This window comes from Callithrix jacchus, chromosome 20, assembly GCF_049354715.1.
Source record: "Callithrix jacchus isolate 240 chromosome 20, calJac240_pri, whole genome shotgun sequence".
NCBI lineage: Eukaryota > Metazoa > Chordata > Mammalia > Primates > Cebidae > Callithrix > Callithrix jacchus.
The window spans coordinates 1,203,048-1,225,698 of NC_133521.1; the positions used below are offsets into that span (position 1 = coordinate 1,203,048).

Genomic DNA, 22,651 nt, shown 5'->3' on the forward strand with positions numbered 1-22,651 from the left:
CCTCCTGAGTATTTGGGACTACAGGTGCCTGCCACCATGCCTAGCTAATTTTTGTACATTCAGTAGAGACGGGGTTTCACCATATTGGCTAAAATGATCTTGATCTCCTGTCCTCATGATCCACCCGCCTTGGCCTCCCAAAGTGCTAGAATTACAGGCATGAGCCACCATGCCCTGCATTGCTCTTTAACTTTTATAATTTGTTCTTTACTTCTGTTATTGTAACTGAGTCCAAAAAATAGTATTAAAAAAATAAAAAGAAACCCCGAAATGCTAACATTCTGATTATCAAAGTCTACAGTAAAATATCCCATTACAGCTGGGTGCGGTGACTCACACCTGTAATCCAGCACTTTGGGAGGCTGAGGTCAGTGAATCATATGAGATCAGCAGTTCGAGACCATCCTTGCCAACATGGGAAAACCCATCTCTACTAAAAATACAAACACTACCTATGTGTGGGGGCAGGTGCCTGCAATCCCAGCTACTCGGGAAGCTGAGGCTGGAGAATCACTTGAACCCAGGAGGTAGAGGTTGCAGTGAGCCAAGATCATGCCATTGCACTCCAGCATGACGGACAAGGGGGAAACTCCAGCTCAAAAACAATGAAATAAAATAGAGCAAGAAAAAGAATGATATAATCCCATTATTTAAGCCAATGTACATACAGCCAGACTGTCTATAACAGTCTGAACCAAAGTATAAGGCCAGAAAAACATACCAGCTAATGTCATTTAATATATACAGTTCGAAATGGAAAATGTAATGTTTTCAAAACATAAACATTAGTGTAACCTTATTGGACTTATAAAAATAATTTTTTTGACTAATAGAAACCAAAGATTCTCCTGAACTGCAACATTTCAGCTAGCATTTATTTACTCAAGATTGAAATAATACAACATTTATAAAAAGTCAAGAACTGGGATGGGCACTGTGGCTCATACTTGTAATCCCAGCACTCTGGGAGGCCGAGGTGGTCAGATCACCTGAGGTCTGGAGTTCGAGACCAGCTGAACCAACATGGAAAAATCCCATCTTTACTTAAAAACAAACAAAATTAGCTAGACATGGTGGTGCACACCTGTAATCCCAGCTACTTGGGAGACTGAGGCAGGAGAATTGCTTGAACCCAGGAGGAGGAAAAGGTTGTGGTGAGCTGAGATCAAGCCATTTGCACTCCAGCCTGGGCAACAAAAGCTAAACTATGTCTGAAAAAAAAAAGAGAAATTCAAGAGCTAGTCATTAAACAGGCTCACACCTATAACCCCAGCATCTTGCAAGGCCTAGGTGGGTGGATCTCCTGAGGTCAGGAGTTCGAGACCAGCCTGGCCAACATGGTGAAATGCCATCTCTACTAAAAATACAAAAATTAGCCCGGCATGGTGGCACGTACCTGTAGTCCCAACTACTACAGACACTGAGGCAGGAGGATCGCTTGGACCTGAGAGGTGGACATTGCAGTGAGCTGAGACCATGCCACTGCCCTCCTCCCTGGGTGACAGAGCAAGACGCTGTCAAAGAAAGAAAAAATGTCAAGAGCCTGGGAAGTAGTAAAATTAAACATAACCGACAATCTCCCATCAGAATAGCTCCATTTTTTTGCTATCATTATGTCTTAAAGTCTATTTGCTAAACATTGACATTTGTACTAAAGTTTTAAGTGCACCATATAACACATTAGTGCTGAGTGAAGTTTAATATCCTTTGCTGTACACTAAACTTGAATATCATACTTACAGATCAAAACAAAAGGATCTTTCCCTAAGGTAATTATCACTAATGCTGCTTTAAAATTATAAAATGCAAAGATTTTATAATGTCACAACACCTGCAAATTATTGTCTTTAAACAAAATAATCTAATAAATCACCATCACAAAAAAAGCCCCACAACATAATCTATTTCATCTTATAAAAAAGCACTTACATTTATAAAACTGTTAGAGTCAATTTATAAAACTTTACTACCAAATTATTTTTACTTAGAATAATACTAAATTAACAATACAATAAAAGCATAGGCCACGTGTGGTGGCTCATAGCTGTATCCCAGCACTTTGGGAGGCCCAAGCAAACGGATCGCTTGAGGTCACAAGTTCCAGATCAGCCTTGCTGACATGGGGAAAGAAACCCCACATCTACTAAAAATACAAAAATCAGGCAGGCGCGCTGGTGGATACCTGGAATCCCACCTATTCGAGAAGCTGAGGTAGAAGAATCCCTTGAACCTGGGAGGCGAAGGTTGCAGTGAGCCGAGATCGTGCCGTTGCATTCCAGAATGGGTGACGAGAGCAAAACTCCAGCTCAGAAAACAAAATCCCATTACTTTAAGCCAATGTGGATACAGACAGACTTTCTACAACAATCTGAACCACATCATAAAACCAGAAAAACACATCAGCTAATATTATGTAATACATATAGTACTAGATGGGAAAGGTAAAGGAATGAACAAAGTCTCCAAGAAATGTGGGACTATGTGAAAAGACCTAACCTACGTCTGATAGGTGTACCAGAAGGGGACGAAGAGAATGAATCCAAGCTGGAAAATACTCTTCAGGACATCATCCAAGAAAATTTCCCCCACCTAGAAAGACAGGCCAACACTCAATTGCAGGAAATTCAGAGAACACCACAAAGATATTCCGCAAGAAGAGCAACCCCAAGGCACATAATCGTCAGATTCAATAGGGTTGAAATAAAGGTGAAAATACTAAGGGCAGCCAGAGAGAAAGGTCGGGTCACCCACAAAGGGAAACCCATCAGACTCACAGCAGATCTCTCGGCAGAAACACTACAAGCCAGAAGAGAGTGGGGGCCAATATTCAACATTCTTAAAGAAAAGAACTTTCAACCCAGAATTTCATATCCAGCCAAACTGAGCTTCAGAAGTGAAGGAAAAATAAAATCCTTTGTGAACAAGCAAGTACTCAGAGATTTTGTCACAACCAGGCCTGCTTTACAAGAGCTCCTAAAAGAGGTAATATTTTCAAAACATAAACATCAGTGTAACCTTACTGGACTCGGAAAAACACTTACTGGAGTTATAAACATAATTTTTAAAAGTAACAGAAACAGAAGATTCTCCTGAACTACAACATTTGAGCTAGCATTTATTTACTCAACATTAAAATACTACAACTGGTATAAAAAGTCAAGAGTTGGGCCGGGTGTGGTGGCTCACAACTGTAGTCTCAGCACTTTGGGAGGTCGAGGCAGGCAGATCACCTGAGGTCAGGAGTTCAAGACCAGCCTGATCAACATTAAAAACCCTTGTCTCTACTAAAAATGCAAACTTGGCTGGGCATGATGGCACATACCTGTTATTCCACCTACTCGGGAGGCTGAGGCAGGAGAATTCTTGGAACCCAGGGGGCGGAGGTTGCCATGAGCCAAGATCACACCACTGCACTCCATCCTGGGCAACGAGAGTGAAACTTCATCTCAATGTATGTATGTATGTATGAATAAATAAATAAATAAATAAATAAATAAATAAATAAATAAAATGAAAGTCAATCACTGGCCAAATGTGGGTGGCTCATATCTGTAAGCCCAGAATTTTGGGAGGCCAGGGCAGATGGAGCATTCCAGGACAGGAGTCTGAGAGCAGCCTGGCCAATGTGGTGAAACCTCACCTCTACTACCTATGCAGAAATTAACTGGGCATCGTGGCAGGTGTCTGTAATCCCAGATTCTTGGGAGGCTGAGGCAGGCGGATCACCTAAGGTTAAGAGCTCAAGACCAGCCTGGCCAACAGGGTGAAACTCCAACTCTCTCATACAAAAATTAGATGGGCATGGTTGTTTGTGCCTGTAATCGCAGCTACATGGGAGGCTGAGGCAGGAGAACTGCTTAAACCCAGGAGGTGGAGGTTGCAGTGAGCTGAGATCACACCACTGCACTCCAGGATGGGCAACAGAGCAAAACTCCATCTCAAAACATAAGAAGAAGAAGAAAGAAAACATTTGCTATGGGGAGACCAGAAATGTGATCTGCTGGCAGTCCTTCCATTTTAGGAAATCTAAACAGTGTGAGTCCATCCTGTTTTGTCCCTCTCCACTTCAGAAACAAAACCAGTAACCGAATCCATTCCATTTCTTTCAAAAGACATCTAACAATTAAGAGATGATATGCATGGCTCCATACTCTAAAAGGAAACCTGATGTCCTGGGTATCACAGACAGTTGATGAATGCTTGTTCATTTGACTGGTGTAGACTTCAATAATAAACTGTTCAATGCACTATGCCAGATAAATATTGCATCTCAGAAGCAGAACAAATACTGTTATTTTAGTTCTGTCTACACATAAATGCAATATTTACACATATTTATAATGGGTTAATACAAACAAACGGAGTTAATTGTTCTAGAGAGTAATAGAATTTGGACAACGTGAATTCTCCTGTCCTGACACATAGTCAGTAGTTAGAGGCATTTTATTTCACGTGAAAGGTACCATTATAAAACCAACGGTAAGCATTAAATAATTATTGCACACGATCTTCTCATCTGAGTTAATACTGAAGACCTACCTCCTGAAGCTGGTTTATCAAGTTGTAAATCTTCACGTGTAGAATTAGTAAGTTCATGTCTGAAAGGTGAAAATAAACATTTACTATTCACTATGCAATATTCAGCAAAGTATTACCCACTAGTACATATTTAACATTTAATCATCAAGGGTGGTTTTGAAAAGAAAAGACAGGCTGGGGGCGATGGCTCAGACCTGTAATCCCAACACTTTGAAAGACCGAGGCAGGCAGATCACGGGTTGAATGTTTGAGACCAGCCTGGCCAACATGGTGAAACCCCGTCTCTATTAAAAACACAACATTTAGCCTGGAGTGGTGGCAGGTGCCTGTAATCGCAGCTACTCAGGAGGCTGAGGCAGGAGAATTGCGTGAAGCCAGGAAGCAGAGGTTGCTGTGAGCCAAGATCATACCACTGCAATCCAGCCGGGGTGACACAGCAAGACTCTGTCTCAGGAAAAACAAAATTAAGAAAAGGTCATCTGATGCTTGAGCACAACTAAATCTACAGAGTAACAAAACAAAATAACAATTGCAAATTGTCTCATCAGGTGCTTCATGGAGCATGTGTCCTCACAAGTAAAGTGGTAACTTGGCAACATACAGCACTTTTGAAGCATACTCCAAATATCTTTAATTGGATTCTTTAATACCACATTGCATTCAAGGCTATCTCCCGCTCAACATCTATAAACACAATCATATATTCCCTCATATGCTTTAAAAGTCTCAGGCCTAAAAACAAGACATGGATACCATTTTCTTCCATCTACCAAAGAAGGAAGGGAAGAGACAAAAGAGAGAGATAACCAGGTATGGTGGTTCATACCTGTAATCCCAGCAGTTTGGGAGGCCAAGGCAGGTGGATCACTTGGATCCAGGAGTTTGAAACCAGACTGGGCAACATAGTGAAACACTGTCTCTACTAAAAATACAAAAATTAGCTGAGTGTGGTGGCACGTCAAGGTAGTCCCAACTTCACAAGAGGCTGACATAAAAAGATCATGAGCGTCTGGGAGTTCGAGGCTGCAGTGAGCCATGATCACACCACTGCATTCCTGCCAGGGCGACATGGTGAGATCTTGCCTCAAAAGAAGAAATGCTGGTGAAAATGTAGAAACTGGAACCCACATACATTACTGGTGGGAACATAAAATGGTTGAACCACTTTGTTTGGGTGTTTCTTTTCTTGTCATTTTTATTTTATTTTTTTAAATAAAGACAGGGTCTTGCTATCTTGCCCAGACTGGTCTTTTTCAACTCATAGGCTCATGTGATCCTCACACCTCAGCCTCTCATGTGGCTGGGATTACAGATGTGAGTCACCACACCTGACTGGTAGAACAGCTTTGGAAAACAGTTTCTCAAAAGCCTGAATGCACACTATCATAGAATGCAACAATCTGTCTCCTAAGCATTTATCCCAGAGAAATAAAAATACATGTCCACACAAAATCCTGTACATGAATCTTCAGAGCAGTATTATTCATAATGGCCAATACATGAAAACAACCCAAATGTTCATCAACTGATGAACAGATTAATACAATGTGGTGTGACTCTACCATGGAGTATATTGTTCAGCCAAAGAAGGAAAGAAATACTGACACATGCCATGACATGAAGAAACTCTGTAAACATTGTGCTAGGGGCGAAAAAAGAAAAAAAAAAGCCAGCCACCAAAGATCCCCACGTACTGCACAATCCTATTTCTATAAAAGGTCCAGATTATGCAACTCTATAGTGACAGAAAACAGATCAGCGGTTGCCTATGGGAACACAGGCGTATAGGGGGAGTAGGAACTGATGGCAAAGTAGTGATTTCTCTATAGGGTAATGAAAACTTCTAAAGTTCATTGTGGTGACAGATGCACAGCTCCATGAACACTCTAAGGACCACTGAACCACATACTTTGATGAATCAATTGTAAGGTATGTTAACTATATTTCAATAAAGCTGTTATTTAAAATAAATAGGGGGCTGGGCACAGGTGGCTTGTACCTGCATATAATCCCAGAACTTTGGGAGGCTGAGGCAGGAGGATCACTTAAGGCCAGGAGTTAAAGACCATCCTGGGCGACACAGCATGATCCCATCTCTACAACAAAAAATAAAAACATTAGCTTTGTGTGTACATCTGTAGTCCCAGCTACTCAGGAGGCGAGGCAAGAGAATCAGTTGAACCTGAGAGGCAGAGGCTGCAGTGAGCCACTGCGCTCCAACCTGAACAACAGAGTGAGAATCTGCTTTAATAAAAAAAGTAAAAATGAATTTACTAATCCCTGCTCTGAAGCCACATCCAAACAGAACTCTAAAAAAAAAAACATTCAAGCAATTTACATGGTGCTATTTATATACAGATCTCCCATGCACCTCTGAATGTAACATTTAAATATTTTGCAACAGGATGGCTGGGAGTGGCTCAAACCTGTGCATGGCGGTGCATGGCCGTAGCCCTAGACACTACTTGGGAGACTGAGAAAGGAGGGTAACTTGAGCTCAAGAATTCTAGCCCAGCCCAGAAAACATAACACCACCCTGTTTCTTTAAAAAGAAAAGTCAGGGAGCTCACTAATAAATTACTTCGGTGCGATCAACAACTGCTATCACAACACTACCACAAACTCCAAAATGATATCTATTGCCAGACCTTTCTCCTTACTTCTGCACTCATTTACCAAACTGCCTCCTCCACTTCCACAACTCAACTTGAATGTCAACTTGAAATTGATTAATTTATTTATTTATGTGTTATCAGACTGGCTTTCCTCTAACATCTAAAGAGTTGTCTTAAATTCTTACTTCATGTTATTAGCATCAAATCTGAAGGGATCTAGTGTAGGAGCTCTCTGACATAAGAAACACGTGTTTGTGAGAAATCACACAAGTGAAATAATCATAGCTATAACAAGAAATACGCCCATAAATAAATAACAGTAAAAGGTTAGAAGCTTTCCGTCATACTACAGAGTAATGTTAAATCAAATTATTCTGTTAATCCAACAAGAAAATATATAAACCTAATTCTGACAAACTTTCTATAAAATAAAAAAGAACCATTTGTTGGGGTTGAAAGTGAAAACTGGAAGTTTTAGAAAGAGGTCAGACCAACTGGAGAATGTGCTCATCACGCATCACCAAGGCTGTCCCAATCACACCCTCTGCCTTGTTATGCCCCCTATTCCACTTAATTCTTTCCCAGACCATAACCCCTTCTCCATAGTAAATATGGACCATAACTCCATATTTACTATGGAGATACTTCCATAGTAAATATCTCCTACTTACTACATATTTCCCCAGCAGATTAAATGCTCCGGAATGCATGGGGCAGGGCACTGTCTTCCACACTGCCCAGTTTCCAACACCTGACTCACAGCTACCAAATCACTTCAGGATTATGAGGTTGGAAGTAGTGATTATTTCCTCAATACTTGCAGTGGTTCACAGCAATGAAAATCCTAAGATTTCCTTTCCCCTTTCGGGGACCATAAAGACGGTAGCAATACTATCAGAGGCATTTGAACCAGAGCAACTCCATCTACAATAGGAGCTGGGTACAATGAGGCTGAGACCTACTGAGTTGCATTCTCAGATAGCTAAGGCATTCTGAGTCACAGGCTGAGGAAGGAAGTCAGCACAAGATACAGTTCATAAAGACCTTGCTGATAAAATGGGTTGCAGTAAAGCGGCCAGCCAAAACCGAGATGGGGACGAGAGTGGCCTCTGGTCGTCCTCACTGCCACTACACTCCCACCAACACCATGTCAGTTTACAAATGTCATGGCAACGTCTCAAAAAAGGAAGCATAAAAATAATCCATTCCTTGCCGGGCACGGTGGCTCACACCTGTAATCCCAGCACTCTGGGAGGTCAAGGTGAATGGCTCACCTTAGGTCAGGAGTTTCACAGCAGCCTGACCAACATGGTGGAACCCCCATCGCTACTGCAAATGGAAAATAAAATTAGCTGGCTGTGGTGGTGCACACCTGTGATCCCACCTACTTGGGAGGCTCAGGCAGACGAATCACTTGAGAACCTGCTTGAGAAGTAAACAAGACAGGCATGATCTGGGCTGTCAGAGCCACTGTGCTGAAGCAGGAGGAAAAAGTCAGCCAACAGCGCTCTGTGGAAAATGAAAGGTGGATGAGCCAGTGAGCCTCGAGGCTGAGGTGAGACAGTGCTAAGTGAAGACCTCTCCAACATGGTGATGTTTCAACTGTGATGCTAATAGAAAGGAGACGCACAGAAAGCCCTCAACTAACAGCAGTCCACAAACATCAGCCCTCAGCGCAACAGTGCCAGGAGGCTGTGACCTGAGAAGAAGAAAAGCACACAAATGACCAGAGTGGCTGGAACACAGCAAGCAATCCACAGACCGCATGTGGGAAAAGCAGAGGAATGGCAGAGGGCAGCTCACCCATGCCCCTGCAGACCCAATCAGGGGCTGTGACGTTTACTCCAAGTACAGTGGAAGGCACTACATATGACAGTCCAGAGAATGACAGGCTCCACCTCCTACTTTCAATGAGCCTGACCTGGCTGCTCTGTGGCATGGCTCTAACAGCACTGGAGGGCAGTGGAGGAGGATGGAATAGAACCTGGGCTTTGTGTTCGGCTAGAGTCAGCAGGCCTTGCTAGGCTGGATACGGAAAGGGAGACAATCATACCTCAGAGTAACTCCTGGGCATCTATCTGGCTTGGGCAGCCGGTAGACCGAGAGGAGCTCATGGAGAGGGAAATGGGGACTTGGTCTGGGACACACGAAGCCTGAGGAGGGGTCAAGCAGATAGGTCAATATAGAGGTCTGGTATGAGGAGCATCTTCAGGGCCAGGAAGGAGAGTCTCAAAGACACAGACAATATAATATTTTTAAGAGGAGGGCAGCGTGGGATTATCTGTAAGTAAGACACAGTAAGAAGAGAGAAAGAGGCTGGGCAAAGTGGCTCATGCCTGTAATGTGAGCACGTGGAAAGGCCAAGGAAGGCAGATCACGAGGTCAGGAGTTCGAGAACACCCTGGCCAACATGGTGAAACCCCATCTCTACTAAAAACATAGAAAAATTAGCCAGGCATAGTGGCAGACATCTGTAATCCCAGCTACTCAGGAGGCTGAGGCAAGAGAATCGCTTGAACCAGGGAGGAAGAGGTTGCAGTGAGCCAAGACTGCACCACTGCACTCCAGCCTGGGTGACAAGGAAACATTCTATCAGAAAAGAAAGAAAGAGAAAGAAAGAAAAAAAGAAAGATAAGGAAAGAAAGAAAAAGAAAGAAACAAAGAAAAAGAAAGAAAGAAAGAAAGAAAGAAAGAAAGAAAGAAAGAAAGAGCAAGCTAGCTCAGGATGAATTTGCTGGCTGGCACTCTCTGGTCTAGAGAGGATGAGGGCAGGGGCCTTGAGAGACTGAAAATGAGACAGAGAGAGCCAAGAAAGAGTCCACATAATTAGAACATTTCATAAAAAATGGGGGGCAGAGAACAATAACCTAGAATTCTGTTGAGAAGCAGAATGAAAATGGGGCCGAGAGCAACTCTGGGTGGCAAAAGGTCTTGAGTGAAAAATTAAAACTAAGTATTTTGAAGTGTTGATGAATTATTTAAGGAACAAGATAGAAAAGACAGGTTGGCTGAGGTTGTACCTTCAAATGCCCAGTGGTGGCTACTGCCAAAGCTCTCTCCGTTAGTACAGAGTGGCACCCAGGCACAGGTAAAGCCCAAAGAAAAGAGGCTTCCCAATGGTGTCAATCCTCCTGCAGAAAACCTTTGACTCTATAGAAACATTGACTCAGTAAGAAGCATATGTGCTTCCATTTCCCGACTCTCTCCTCTTACATAGGATTAAAATTTCCATAATCCATGCATATTAAAAACTGTAGGATGGCCAGGCATGGTGGCTCACATCTGTAATCCCAGCAATTTGGGACGCTAAGGCAGCTGAACCACCTGAGGCCAGGAGTTTGAGACCAGCCTGACCTACAAGGCAAAGCCCTGTCTCTACTGAAAATATAAAAATAGCCAACTGTGGTGGTCATGCCTATAATCCCAGGTAGTCGGGAGGCTGAGGCAGGAGAATCACTTCAAACTGGGAGGCAGAGGTTGCAGTGAACTGAGATCCCGCCATTGCACTCCAGCCTGGGTGACCGAATGAGACTCCATCTAAATTTAAAAAAAAGTAAAGTAAGAGAGTCCAGGTGTAGTGGCTCATGCCTGTAATCCCAGCATGTTGAGGAGAGAATGAATCAACCCAGGTCAGGAGTTTCAGGCTACCCTGGCCAGAATGATGAAACCCCATCTCCACTGAAAATACAAATATTAGCCAGGCATGGTGGCAGGTGCCTACAATCCCAGCTATTTGAAAAGCTGAAGCAAGACAAACGCTTGAACCTAGGAGGTGAAGGTTGCAGTGAGCCAAAACAGTGCCACTCTGCAGTCCAGCCTCAGCAACAACACTGGAACTCCATCACCAAAAAAAAAAAAAAAAAAAAAAAAAAAAAAAAAAACAAAAAAAAAAAAAACACCAGTAAGCGAAAGCCTGAGCTGAGTCCTACTCATTGTATTTACTTTCCTAAGATAAAACATGAAAAACATTACCACCGGGTGTGGTGGCTCACATCTCTAATGCCAGCACTTTGGGAGTCCAAAATGTGGGAATCACAGAATGAGGAGTTCAAGACAAGCCTGGCCAACATGGTGAAATCCATCTCTACTAAAAAAATATAAAAATTAGCCATACATGGTGGTGTGTGCCTGTAATCTCAGCTACTCGGGAGAGTGAGGCAAGAGAATTACTTGAATCTGGGAGGCGGATGTGGCAGAGAGCCACTGTACTCCATCCTGGGTGACAGAGCAAGACTCCATGTAAAGAAAACAAAACAAAACAAAAGACATCACTCAGTAATATACTTTGAAGGAGGAAAAAGAGGCTTACCAAATTTTTTGCAGAAAAGCTGATCCACTGTCTTTCTTCATTTGGTGATTCTGGCACAGTGTTCTTCCTTTGCTGTCGAAACACAAAAATACACGTTTTCCAAATGGAATGGGTTCACTAATTTGGGTTGTTAAATATTGTTATTATTATTATTTTTTTTAAGATAGGGTTTCACCATGTTGGTCAGGCTGGTCTTGAACTCCCGACCTCAGGTGATCCACCCACCTTGGCCTTCAAAGTGCTTGATTACAGGTGTGAGCCACCATGCCCAGCCTAAATATTATTACTATAAAATAGGCAGTATTTTTTCGTTCCTGTGACTAAAATTATTTCTAAGATTCCAGAATGTACTTACTACTGAAACAGTGATAACACTGAACAGAAAGAGGAAGAACCAGACATTCATTAAAGCTGGAAAAAAGCAGAACTCGGTGTGCTCAAGAACAGCTAGCAGGCCAGGCACAGTGGCTCACGCCTGTAATCCCGGCACTTTGGGAGGCCGAAGCAGACAGATCACCTGAGGTCAGGAGTTCAGGAGCAGCCTGGCCAACATGGTGAAACCCCATCTCTATTACAAATACAAAAATTAGGCAGCCACGGTGGCAGGTGCCAGGAATCCCAGCCACTTGAAACATGAAGTAGGAAGATTTGCTTGAACCCAGAAGGTGGGAGGATACAGAAAGCTGAGATCATGCCGCTGCACTCCAGCATGGGGAACCCAGAAAAATTCCATCTCAATAAACAAACAAACAGGCAGACAGACAGACAGACAGCTAGCAGGCGACATTTGCTATGGGGAGACTAGGGACATATCTTGCTGGCAATCTAAAATTTAGATTTTAGTAAATCTAAACAGTTTAATTCCATTCTGTTTTGTCCCCATACCACGCCAGAGCCAAAATCAGTGAGAAAATCAATTCGATTTCTTTGAAAATGCATCTAACAATTAAGACATGATATGTATGGCTCCACACTCTGAAAGGAAACCTTCTTATGTTCTGGGTATCGTGAGGATTTGACGAATGCTTCCTCAGTTGACTGGCATAGACTCGGAACAATAAACTGTTTGTTGCACTGTGCCAAATAAATCTTACATCTGAAAAGTAGGACAAAGATTGTTGTTTTACTTCTGTCTACCCATTTATCCACTATCTACACATATTTATAATGGGTTAATACAAAGAAAATGAGTTGACTGTTTTAGAGAGTATTGGAATTTTGACAACATGAATTCTCTTATCCTGGAAAATAATTAATAGTTAGAGATGTATTATTTCAGGTGGAAGCTAACATTAAAGAAATCAATGTTAATCATTAAATAATTATTGCACATAATCCTCTCATCTGACTTAAGACTGAAGACATACCTCCTGAAACTGGTGTATCAAGCTGTAAATCTTCAGTTATTGAATTCATAAGTTCATGTCTGAAAGGTGAGAATATTTAATATTCACTAGGCAATATTTAGCAAAGGAATATCCATTAGTACCTATTTAATCACCAGGGGTGGTTTTAAAATGAAAAGACAGGCTGGGCACAGTAACTCCTGCCTATAATCCCAACACTTTGGAAAGCTGAGGCAGACAGATCACAAGGTCAAAAGTTTGAGACCAACCAGGCCTACATGGTAAAACCCCATCTCTACTAAAAACACACAGCTTAGCTGGGCATGGTGGCAGGCACATGGAATCACAGCTACTCGGGAGGCTGAGCTGGAGAACTGCTTGCACCCAAGACGGGGAGGTTGCAGTGAGCTGAGATCACATCACAGCACTACAGCCTGGGTGACAGAGCAAGACTCCCTTTCATAAAAAGAATTAAGAAAAGACAATCTGAATGCCTGAGCACAACTAAATCTTCAGTTGAGGTTTCTAAAGAGTAACAAAAAAAAAAAAATTGCAAATTGCCTCAGAAGTTGCTTCATGGAGGATGTGTCCTCACAAGTAAAGTGGTAACTTGGCAACACGCAGCTCTTTGAAGTATACTACAAATATCTCAAGTGGGATACTTTAATATTGCATTGCATTCAAGACCATTTTCCTCTACATATCTACAAAAAGAATCATATCGTCCCATATATGCTTTAAAAATCTCAGGACTAAAAGCAAGACATGGGTACTATTTTCTTCAGCAAAAGTAGCACAACATTGTAAAAGAAAATGTAAGTTGCAGCCAGCCAGGTGTGGGCGGTGTTCGTGTTTCAAAAGCTAACACTGGCATGACTGACTCAAGGCTGGACCCAGATAAATTAAAAAGGGGAAGATAAAAAATACAGAAAATAGGCTGGGCACAGAGGCTCATGCCTGTAATCCCAGCACTTTGGAAGGCCAAGGAAGGCGTATCACATGGTCAGGATTTTGAGGCCAGCCTGGCCCATATGGAGACTGAGGCAGGAGAACTGCTCGAACCCAGGAGGCAGAGGTTGAAGTGAGCCGAGATCATGCCACTACACTCCAGCCAAGGCAACAAGAGTGAAAACTCTGTCTCACAAAGGAAAAAACATTCCTTTGGGAAGTCCTTCGACATAAAGATCTTCAACGTGAGACTGGCGAAAAGGGTATAGGATCATCAACAGACCATTGGCTTTGACTGCTTGAGCTATAAGGACAAAAAGAAAGAGGGAGATCATTTCAACACAATCTGTATCGCTCTTTAACTTTTTATTTTTCAGATGGAGTCTCGCTCTGTCACCAGGCTGAAGGGAAGTGGCACAATCTCAGCTCACTGCAACCTCCGTGTCCCAGGTTCAAGTGATTCTCCTGCCTAAGCCTCCTGAGTAGCTGGGACTACATGTGCCCGCCACCATGCTCAGCTAATTTTTATACTTTTAGTAGAGACGAAATTTCATCACGTTTGCCAGGATGGCCTCGATCTCCCGACCTCGTGATCCACCTGCCTTGGCCTCCCAAAGTGCTGGGATTACAGGCAGGAGCCACTGAGCCAGGCATTGCTCTTTAACTTTTATAATTTGATGTTTACTTCTGTTATTGTAATTCAGTCCAAAGAAAAATAGTGTGAGGAAAATAAAAATGACACCAAGAATGCTAATATTCTGTTCATCAAAGGTAGCAGGAAATATCCCACTACAGTCAGGCAGGGTGACTTACCTCTGTAATCCTAGCACTTGGGAGGCCAAGGCAGGTGAATCGCCTGAGGTCAGGAATTGGAGACCAGGCTGGCCAACATGGCAAACCACATCTCTTGAAAAACACAAAAATTAGCCAGATTTGGTGGTGAGTGCTTGTAATCTTAGCTACTTGGGAAGCTGAGATAGGAGAATCACCCAAACCCAGGAGGCAGAGGTTGCAGTGAGCTAAGATCACCCCATTGCACTTTAGCATGGGTGTCAAGAGCAAAACTCCAGCTCAAAAAGAAAAGAAAAGATAGGTAGATCCCACTACTTTAAGGCAATGGAGATACAGTCAGACTTTGTAGAGAAATCTGAACCACATTATAAAGTGAGAAAAGCATACCAGCTAGTATTATATAATACATATAGTATGGAATGGGAGAGGTAGTATTTTCAAAACATAAACATTAGTGTAACCTTATTGGACTTATAAAAACAATTTTTTTAAATAACAGAAACAGAAGATTCCATGAACTGCAACTTTTAAGCTGGCATTTATTTACTCATGGTTCAACTAATAGAACAGCTTTAAAAAGTCAAGAGCTGGGCTGGGCATGGTGGCTCACACCTGTAATCCCCACATCTTGGGAAGCTGAGGGAGGCAAATCACCTGAGGTACACTGTTCCAGACTAGCCTGACTAACATGAAAAAAACCCCATCTCTAATGAAACATAAAATTAACTGTGGCATATGCCTGTAATCCCAGCTAGTCTGGAGGCTGAGACAGAAAAATACCTTGAACCCAGGGAGTTGCAGAGGTTGAAGTGAGTCGAGATTGAGCTATTGCCCTACAGCCAGGGCAACAAGAGCAAAACTCCATCTCAAAAAAAAGTCAAGAGTTAGCCAGGTGGGAGTGGCTCACACCTGTAACCCCGGCACTGTGGGAGGCCAAGGTGTGTTGATCACCTGAGGTCAGGAGTTTGAGACTAGCCTGGCCAACATGGTGAAACCCCATCTCTACTAGAAATACAAAAATTAGCTGGGCATGGTGGCACTCACCTGTAGTCCTAGCTACTAGAAAGGCTGAGACAAGAGGATAAATTCAACTTGAGAAGTGGAGGTTTCGGTCAGCCCAGATCACACCGCTGCACTCCAGCCTGAGTGAAAGAGCAAGACTCTGTTTCAAAGAAAAAAAAAGTCAGGAGCATGAGGAATATTAAAATCAAACATAAACAATAGTCTCCCATCAAAACAGCTCCGTTTATTTGCTATCAGTATGTGTTAAGGTCTATCTGCTAAACACTGATATTTGTACTAGCGTTTCACGTGCACATTAGTGCTTAGATTTAATATCCTTTGCTGTACACTAAACTTGAATATTATACTTTCATATTACAGAGAAAGTATCTTTCCCTAAGGCAATCACCATTAATATTGCTTTAAAATTATAAAACGTGAAGACTGTTTTTATAGTTTCACAACAGCTGAACATTGTTTTAAACAAATTAGTTTTAAACAAAACCTTATTTTTTAAGATTATTTTGTTTTAAGATTATTTTAAAGAGAACAATCTAATAAACGACCATCACAACAAAAGCCCCACAACATAATCAGTTGCACCTTATAAAAACAAAACACTGACATTTATAACAATTGTCATTCAATATATAAAACAGTGAATTCCTAAAACTTTAATAGCAAATGATTTTAACTCAGAGTAGTACTAAATTAACAATATCATAAAAACATAAGCTGGGTGTAGTGGCTCACACCTGAAATTCCAGCACTTTGGGAGGCCAAGCCGGGTGGATCACTTGAGGTCAGGAGTTCAAGACCAGTCTGGCCAGCAAGGTGAAACCCTATCTCTACTAAAAATACACAAGTTAGCTGAGCATGGGTGGTGCACGCCTATGATCCCCACTACTTGGGAGGCTGAGGCAGGAGAATTGCTTGAAACCGTGAGGCAGAGGTTGCAGTGAGCCAAGATCTCATGCCACTGCACTCCAGTCTGTGCAACAGAGCAAGATTCTGTCTCAAAAAATAAGTAAGTAAATACAAACATAAGGAAGATGCATTTATTATGTATCTATATACCCGGTGTTATGTGAAGCACTGTAGCATGTTATCAAATCTTCCAGATAGATCTTCAGTTCTCAGGACCACTAAAGAGCAGACTAAGCCTCAGACAGGATAAGAGACTTGGCCAAGCTGACCTCGTGATCTGCCCACCTTGGCCTCCCAAAGTGCGGGGATTACAGGCATGAGCCACCATGCCTGACCAAATACTGAATTTAACAAAGCAGATAAAGAGAAACCATTAGTTTAAAAATAAACAATATTAATTAAATCCATAAGATCCAGGGCTTTGCAATAAATATGTAAATGAATCCCCAATATCCATGCTGAAAGTTTGAAAGAAATGCTGACTGATAATTTAAGAGATACAACTTTTCCTTAGCTTTGCAGTAACCTAGAAATTAGAATGTTCCTAATGCTTGGACAGACACTACAAGATGAACACTGACTCCATTGTGTAAACTCTCATGAACAAAGCATTACAGGACTTTTCCAGTTTAGACATACCATATTTTCTTTCAGACAGTTCTTCAACGTACCATGTTTTCTTTTGGATAGTTCTTCAACGTGTTTATGTAGATTGGTGATACCATCACTGCATTTCTCTGAAAATTGAACAAAGGTTGATTGTCAATAATTTCAGAGCAACATTAACGTATGATGACTTATTTCCTATATTTTATATCTCAACAGTCCATATCATTTTACTGCTTTTGAAAACATTCTTCCGTTTTTTGACGGTTCTTATAATTAGTTTAATTAGACTGTGAGAAAAGTTTTAAAGTTTAGTATCTCTTTTTATCCTTTTAATTTCTGAAGAGGAGGAGGGCAGAAAAGAACAATCAAATTAAATAAGACAACAAGGAGGCCACAATGAGAATGTCTCCAGGGGTCTTTTGGCAAACTTTTTAAAACATGTCTCAGCTGTGTGGAAATAAGACTTTACAGTAACAAGTGAGGTGATGCAGGTTTGTAATCCTAGCACTTAGGGAGCAGAGGTAAGTGGATCGCCTTGAGCTGAGGGCAACATAGCAGAAACTTCCGTCCTCTCCCCCACCTTCCACTACCCCCTCCATGTCCCCATCTCCTCCAAAAATACAAAACTTAGCCAGACATGGTGGCAGGTACCTGTAGTCCCAGCTACTCAGGAGGCTGAGGTAGAAGAATCACTTGAACCCAGGAGACAAATGTTGCAGGGAATGAAGACTGCAGCCAGCCTGTGCAAAACAGCAAGACTCCATCTCAAAAAAGAAGAAAAAAACCAAGTTTCAGAGAAACCCCAAAGCAAAAATCCCAACCCTTTTCCTTCCAATCACTGAAACACCAGGAAGGTCTAATAGTTTTGCAGCATACCTGTCATAGGCTGAGAGTGACCCCCCAAGATGCTCATAACCTAATCCCAGGAACCTGTGAACATGACTTTGTATGATAAAAGGGGCTTTGCAAATATAATGAAGTTCAGGACTTTTGGCCAGGAAGATTATTCTGGCTTGTCACAGTGGGGTTGATGTACTCACCCAGATCCTTATCAGAACAGAGCAGGTGATGGAGAGCGACGGGAAGTGTAGTGTTGGAAGCAGGAACCTCAAGTCATTCAAGAAGGGCAGCACAAGCTGAGGACTGCAGGAAGCCTCTGGGGCCAGGAAACTCATTCTCCTACAGAGCCTGGGAAGGTGCCTGCCCTGCTCCCACCTTGAGTCAGTGGGACTGACTTTAGAATTCTGGCCTTCAGAACTGTAAGGGAATACATCTGTGTTGCTTCATTTTTTTGTTTTTTTTTTTTTTTAGATGGAGCTCCGCTCTTTTTACCCAGGTTGGAGTGTGATGGCACCATCTCGGCTCACTGCAACCTCTGCCTTCCAGGTTGAAGCAATTCTCCTGCCTCGGCCTCCTGAGTAGCTGGGATTACAGGCATGCACTACCAGACCCAGCTATTTATGTATTTTTGGTAGGGATGGAGTTTCTCCATGTTGGTCAGGCTGGTCTCGAACTCCCGACCTCAGGTGATCCACCCGCCTCAGCCTCCCAAAGTGTTGGATTACAGGCATAAGCCACCATGCCCAGATACATCTACATCATTTTAAGCTCTAAGTGTGTGCGGTAATTCGTTGCAGCAGAAACAGGAAACTAGTATTGTAGTGAAGCCTCAAAACCCACCTCAAGGTGCTGGGTACAGTGGTTCATGTCTGTAATCCCAGCATTTTGGGAGGTCAAAGTGGGCAGATCACTTGAGGTCAGAAGTTTGAGACCAGCCTGGTCAACATGGTGAAACCCTGTCTCTGCAAAAAAAAAAAAAAAAAAAATGACTAGCTGGTGTGGTGGCACATGCCTGTAATCTCAGCGACTTAGGAGGCTAAGACATGGGAACTGTTTGAACCTGAAGAGGGGGAGGCGGAGGTTGTAGTGAGCCAAGAGTGTGCCACTGCATTCCAGCCTGGGAGAGAGAGCCAGACTCAATCTCAAAACAAACAACCCCACCTGAAGAAAGTTTCCAGTTTGGTCAGCAGTCCCCCACCCAACGCCCAGAAGTAGACCTTTCCTCTTTATGGTTTTTTTTTGGAGATGGAGTCTCACTCTGTTGCCCAAGCTAGAGTGCAGTGGCATGATCTTGGCTCGCTGCAACCTCTGCCTGCCTGGATCAAGCCATTCTGTCTCAGCCTCCTGAGTAGCTGGGATTAGAGGCAAGCACCACCACACCTGGCTAATTTGTGTGTTTTGAGTAGAGACAGGTTTTGCCATGTTGCCCAGGCTCTACTCAAACTCCTGGCCTCAAGTGATCCACCTGTCTCAGCTTCGCAAAGTGCTGGGATTACAGGTGTGAGCTATGGCACTCAGCACTCACCAAGGCCTTTGACAGCATGCTTCTCCAGGTGATCAGTCCTCGTCTGGTCTGGCTCTGCCACACTCTCCACCACACCAAGTTGGAATCCTTAGCTACTTTTCAGAAGAGGAGGGTGTGTACTTTAATCCCGGCTTGGTATGGTTCAGATCTGCATTTAACTCATGGAACCTGGTTGCTTCCCAGGCCCCGGAGAAAAAAAGCGTCTCTCCGTGGGTATGATACAGGATGAGCCAAGACCATGCCGCTGCACTGCAGCCTGGGCTACAACAGTGAGACTCCATCTCAAGAAAACAAAAACAAAAACAAAAAAACAGACTCCATCTAAAAGAAAAACAAAGACAAAACAAAAACAAATGTGGCATGGCAAAGAAAATGATTACTGTGCTAAAGACAGTTTCGTAGAAAATAAAAGACAATAAAATAAGCTGTCTTTTTAGATTAGTATAGTTGTTATTCTTAGTTTACAGCTAAACAAATGAGCTCGGGGCAAGTGTGGTGGCTCACACCTGTAATCACAGCATTGTGAGAGGCTAAGGCAGGTGGATCATGACGTCAAGGGATTAAGACGATCCCTGCCAAAATGGAAACCCCATCTCTACTAAAAATACAAATATTAGCGGGATGTGGTGGCACGTGCCTGTAGTCCGAGGTACTCAGGAGGCTGAGGCAGGCGAATCGCTTGAACCCAAGAGGTGGAGGTTGCAGTGATCCAAGATGACACCACTGCAAAAGAGCAAGACCCCGTCTCTAAAAAATAAAAAATAAATAAGGAAAAGAGAAACCAGCTCAGGGAATGTTATTTGATTGGACCATGTTGCATCTCTGGACAGTGAAGCTGAGAGCAGACGTCATGTGTAACTCCCCTAGCCTACCAGGGTGCCTCTCATAAAAAGAAGACATCTAAATTTGGCCTAATATACAAAGATGCTGGAACGGTCAATTCTACATACAGTACTTCCATGTTCATCAAGGGAAACCTTAAGGGAAGGGAAGGTGAAAATGCTTCTAGAAGGCACTGGACACCAGTGCCCTTCCTTGTTGCCTTTCGGCTCTTCCTCCAAGGGTAACAGTCACCTGAAACTACTGACTGATCCAATCAATGGGAGAAAATGGTACCAAGGTCACCAACATCAGGCAAATTCACTTGAGGACCTATGTGTGTGCTTTGACAGACTAAAACTGCTTTTGTAAAGGATACTGTACTTCACGAAAACATAATCACATTAACAACTAATAACTCGGTAAAATGCTGTTGCGTTGAATGCTACTTTAGAAAAATATGCTCAAATGTATGGAAAAAACTGTGATAGAAAACTACATATCAATTATCTAGCTAGTTATCTAGAGACATGGTCTCATTCTTTTGCTCAGGATGGAGTGCTGTGGGATGATCCTACTCACTACAGACCTGCTCCTGGCCTCAGGTCATCCTCCTGCCTCAGCATCCTAAGTGGCGGGGGACACAAGTGGACATGGTACACCTGCCTTTTTTTACTTGTTTGTTTTGTAGAGTCAGGGCTTCACTACATTGCCCAGGCTGGTCTCAAACTCTGGAGTCTCGCTCTGTCAACCAGGCTAGGGTTCAGTGATGTGATCTCGACTAACCGCAACCCCTGCCTCCTGGGTTTAAGCAATTCTCCCATCTCAGCCTCCCGGGTAGCTGGGACTACAGGCATGTGCCACCACATGTGGCTAGTTTTTGTAGAAACCGGGTTTCATCAGGTCGGCTACACTGGTCCTGAACTCCTGATGTCAGGTGATCCACCTGCCTTGGCCTCCCAAAGTGCTGAAATTACGGGTGTCAGCCAGGAAGCCGGGCCTCGGACTTTGGTATTAAATAGCCTAACCCAAGTGGGGCGCCGCGGCTCACACCTTTAATCCCAACAACTCTGAAGGCCAAGGTGAGAAGATGGCTTGTACTCAGGAGTTGGAGACCGGCCTGGCAAAATGGGAGCATCTGCCCCCTCCATCTCCACAGAAAAATACAAAATGTTAGGCCAGGCCTGCGCTGTGCCTGACTCATTTTTGTATCTTTTTGTAGAGACGGGGTTTTGTCCTGTTGCTCCCACCTCGGCCTCCCAAAGCGCTGTTATTACCGGCCCAGGCAGCCTGTGTTTCTTTAAGCAGCCCCCCAATGGGGCACGCCTGGATAGTTTTCTTTTTTATTTTTTAAGACAGGGTTTACCTCAGTCTTGCAGCCTGGAGTGCTGTGGGAGAATCACAGCTCATCGCAGCCTTGAACCCTGGGGTTCAATAGGTGGGAGGCTGAGGTGGGACTACAGAAATGGGGTCCCCCGCTTTGCCAGGCTGCTCCTGAGCTCCTGGCCTGAAGGAAACTTCCCACCTCCCCAGGGTCCGGACGCACTTTCTCTATCTTTAACCACAGAAACACGCTGCTGGGTCGGAGTCTGTTACCTCCCCTTCTCCAGCGAGCAGCACACAGGATGCAGCGGGAGGTGGAGGTGACCAGGCTCTGCCCTGCGGAGAGGACAACCCAGCTCCTCGGCAACACACCTCCGCGTGAGGTCGCCAAGGTCCGCCTCCGTGACGTCGCGGGAGGCCCATCTCTGTGCGCCGGAGCAGCGCCGCCGTGACGTTCCTGGAGGCATGTAGCCCGTGACGTCACTGGAGGCCCGTATGTGCGCCGGACGCCCGTCGCCGTGACGTCACTGGAGGCCCGTCTGTGCGCCGCAGGCCCGTCGCCATGACGTCGTGAGAGGCCCGTCTGTGCGCCGGAGCAGCGCCGCCGTGACGTTCCTGGAGGCATGTAGCCCGTGACGTCACTGGAGGCCCGTATGTGCGCCGGACGCCCGTCGCCATGACGTCGTGAGAGGCCCGTCTGTGCGTCGGAGGCCCGTCGCCATGACGTCGTGAGAGGCCCATCTGTGCACCGGAGGCATGTCGTGGTGATGTCGCTGGAGGCCCGTCTGTGCACCGGAGGCGCATCGCCGTGACGTCGCCAGAGGCAGGCCACTGTGAAGTTTTCAGAGGCCGGCTTTTCACACGGAGCCAATCGGAAGTAGAGGCGGTGCTGCTGGGGCTTCCGGGAGCGCGCATGCGCAGGCTGGTGATGGAAGCCGCTGCAGAGCTGGCACTTCCACGTACACAGGCTCCCAACTTGCTGCCCTCACCCAGAAGCTCCAAAGAGGAGGTTTTTGTTTGTTTTTTGGTTTTTTTTGAGAAGGGTTTCACTTGTTAC

The 22,651-nt window shown here is 43.9% G+C and overlaps 1 long non-coding RNA gene across 50 annotated transcripts in view; it reads right to left on the minus strand.

Moving 5' to 3' along the window:
• Positions 1 to 21,948, minus strand: part of LOC144580570 (uncharacterized) — a 185,573-nt gene extending 163,625 nt beyond the window's left edge. For 24 of the 50 annotated variants that reach the window (XR_013530369.1, XR_013530361.1, XR_013530356.1 and 21 more), the window contains exons 1-18: positions 21,868 to 21,948; positions 20,090 to 20,199; positions 19,453 to 19,773; positions 18,768 to 18,889; positions 18,128 to 18,344; positions 17,739 to 17,827; positions 17,150 to 17,215; positions 15,594 to 15,711; positions 14,571 to 14,663; positions 12,831 to 12,889; positions 11,464 to 11,535; positions 9,208 to 9,307; positions 6,539 to 6,635; positions 4,734 to 4,983; positions 4,540 to 4,598; positions 3,323 to 3,420; positions 2,183 to 2,589; positions 1,397 to 1,514 (exon numbers count right to left, since the gene is read on the minus strand). This is a non-coding gene — a long non-coding RNA (uncharacterized LOC144580570). Of the gene's footprint in view, positions 1 to 1,396; positions 1,515 to 2,182; positions 2,590 to 3,322; positions 3,421 to 4,539; positions 4,599 to 4,733; positions 4,984 to 6,538; positions 6,636 to 9,207; positions 9,308 to 11,463; positions 11,536 to 12,830; positions 12,890 to 14,570; positions 14,664 to 15,593; positions 15,712 to 17,117; positions 17,216 to 17,738; positions 17,852 to 18,127; positions 18,345 to 18,767; positions 18,890 to 19,452; positions 19,774 to 20,089; positions 20,200 to 21,867 lie in introns of all 50 variants that reach the window. The other 26 variants (XR_013530378.1, XR_013530388.1, XR_013530384.1 and 23 more) reach the window with 24 other exon arrangements.
• Between the last annotated feature and the right edge of the window lie 703 nt (positions 21,949 to 22,651).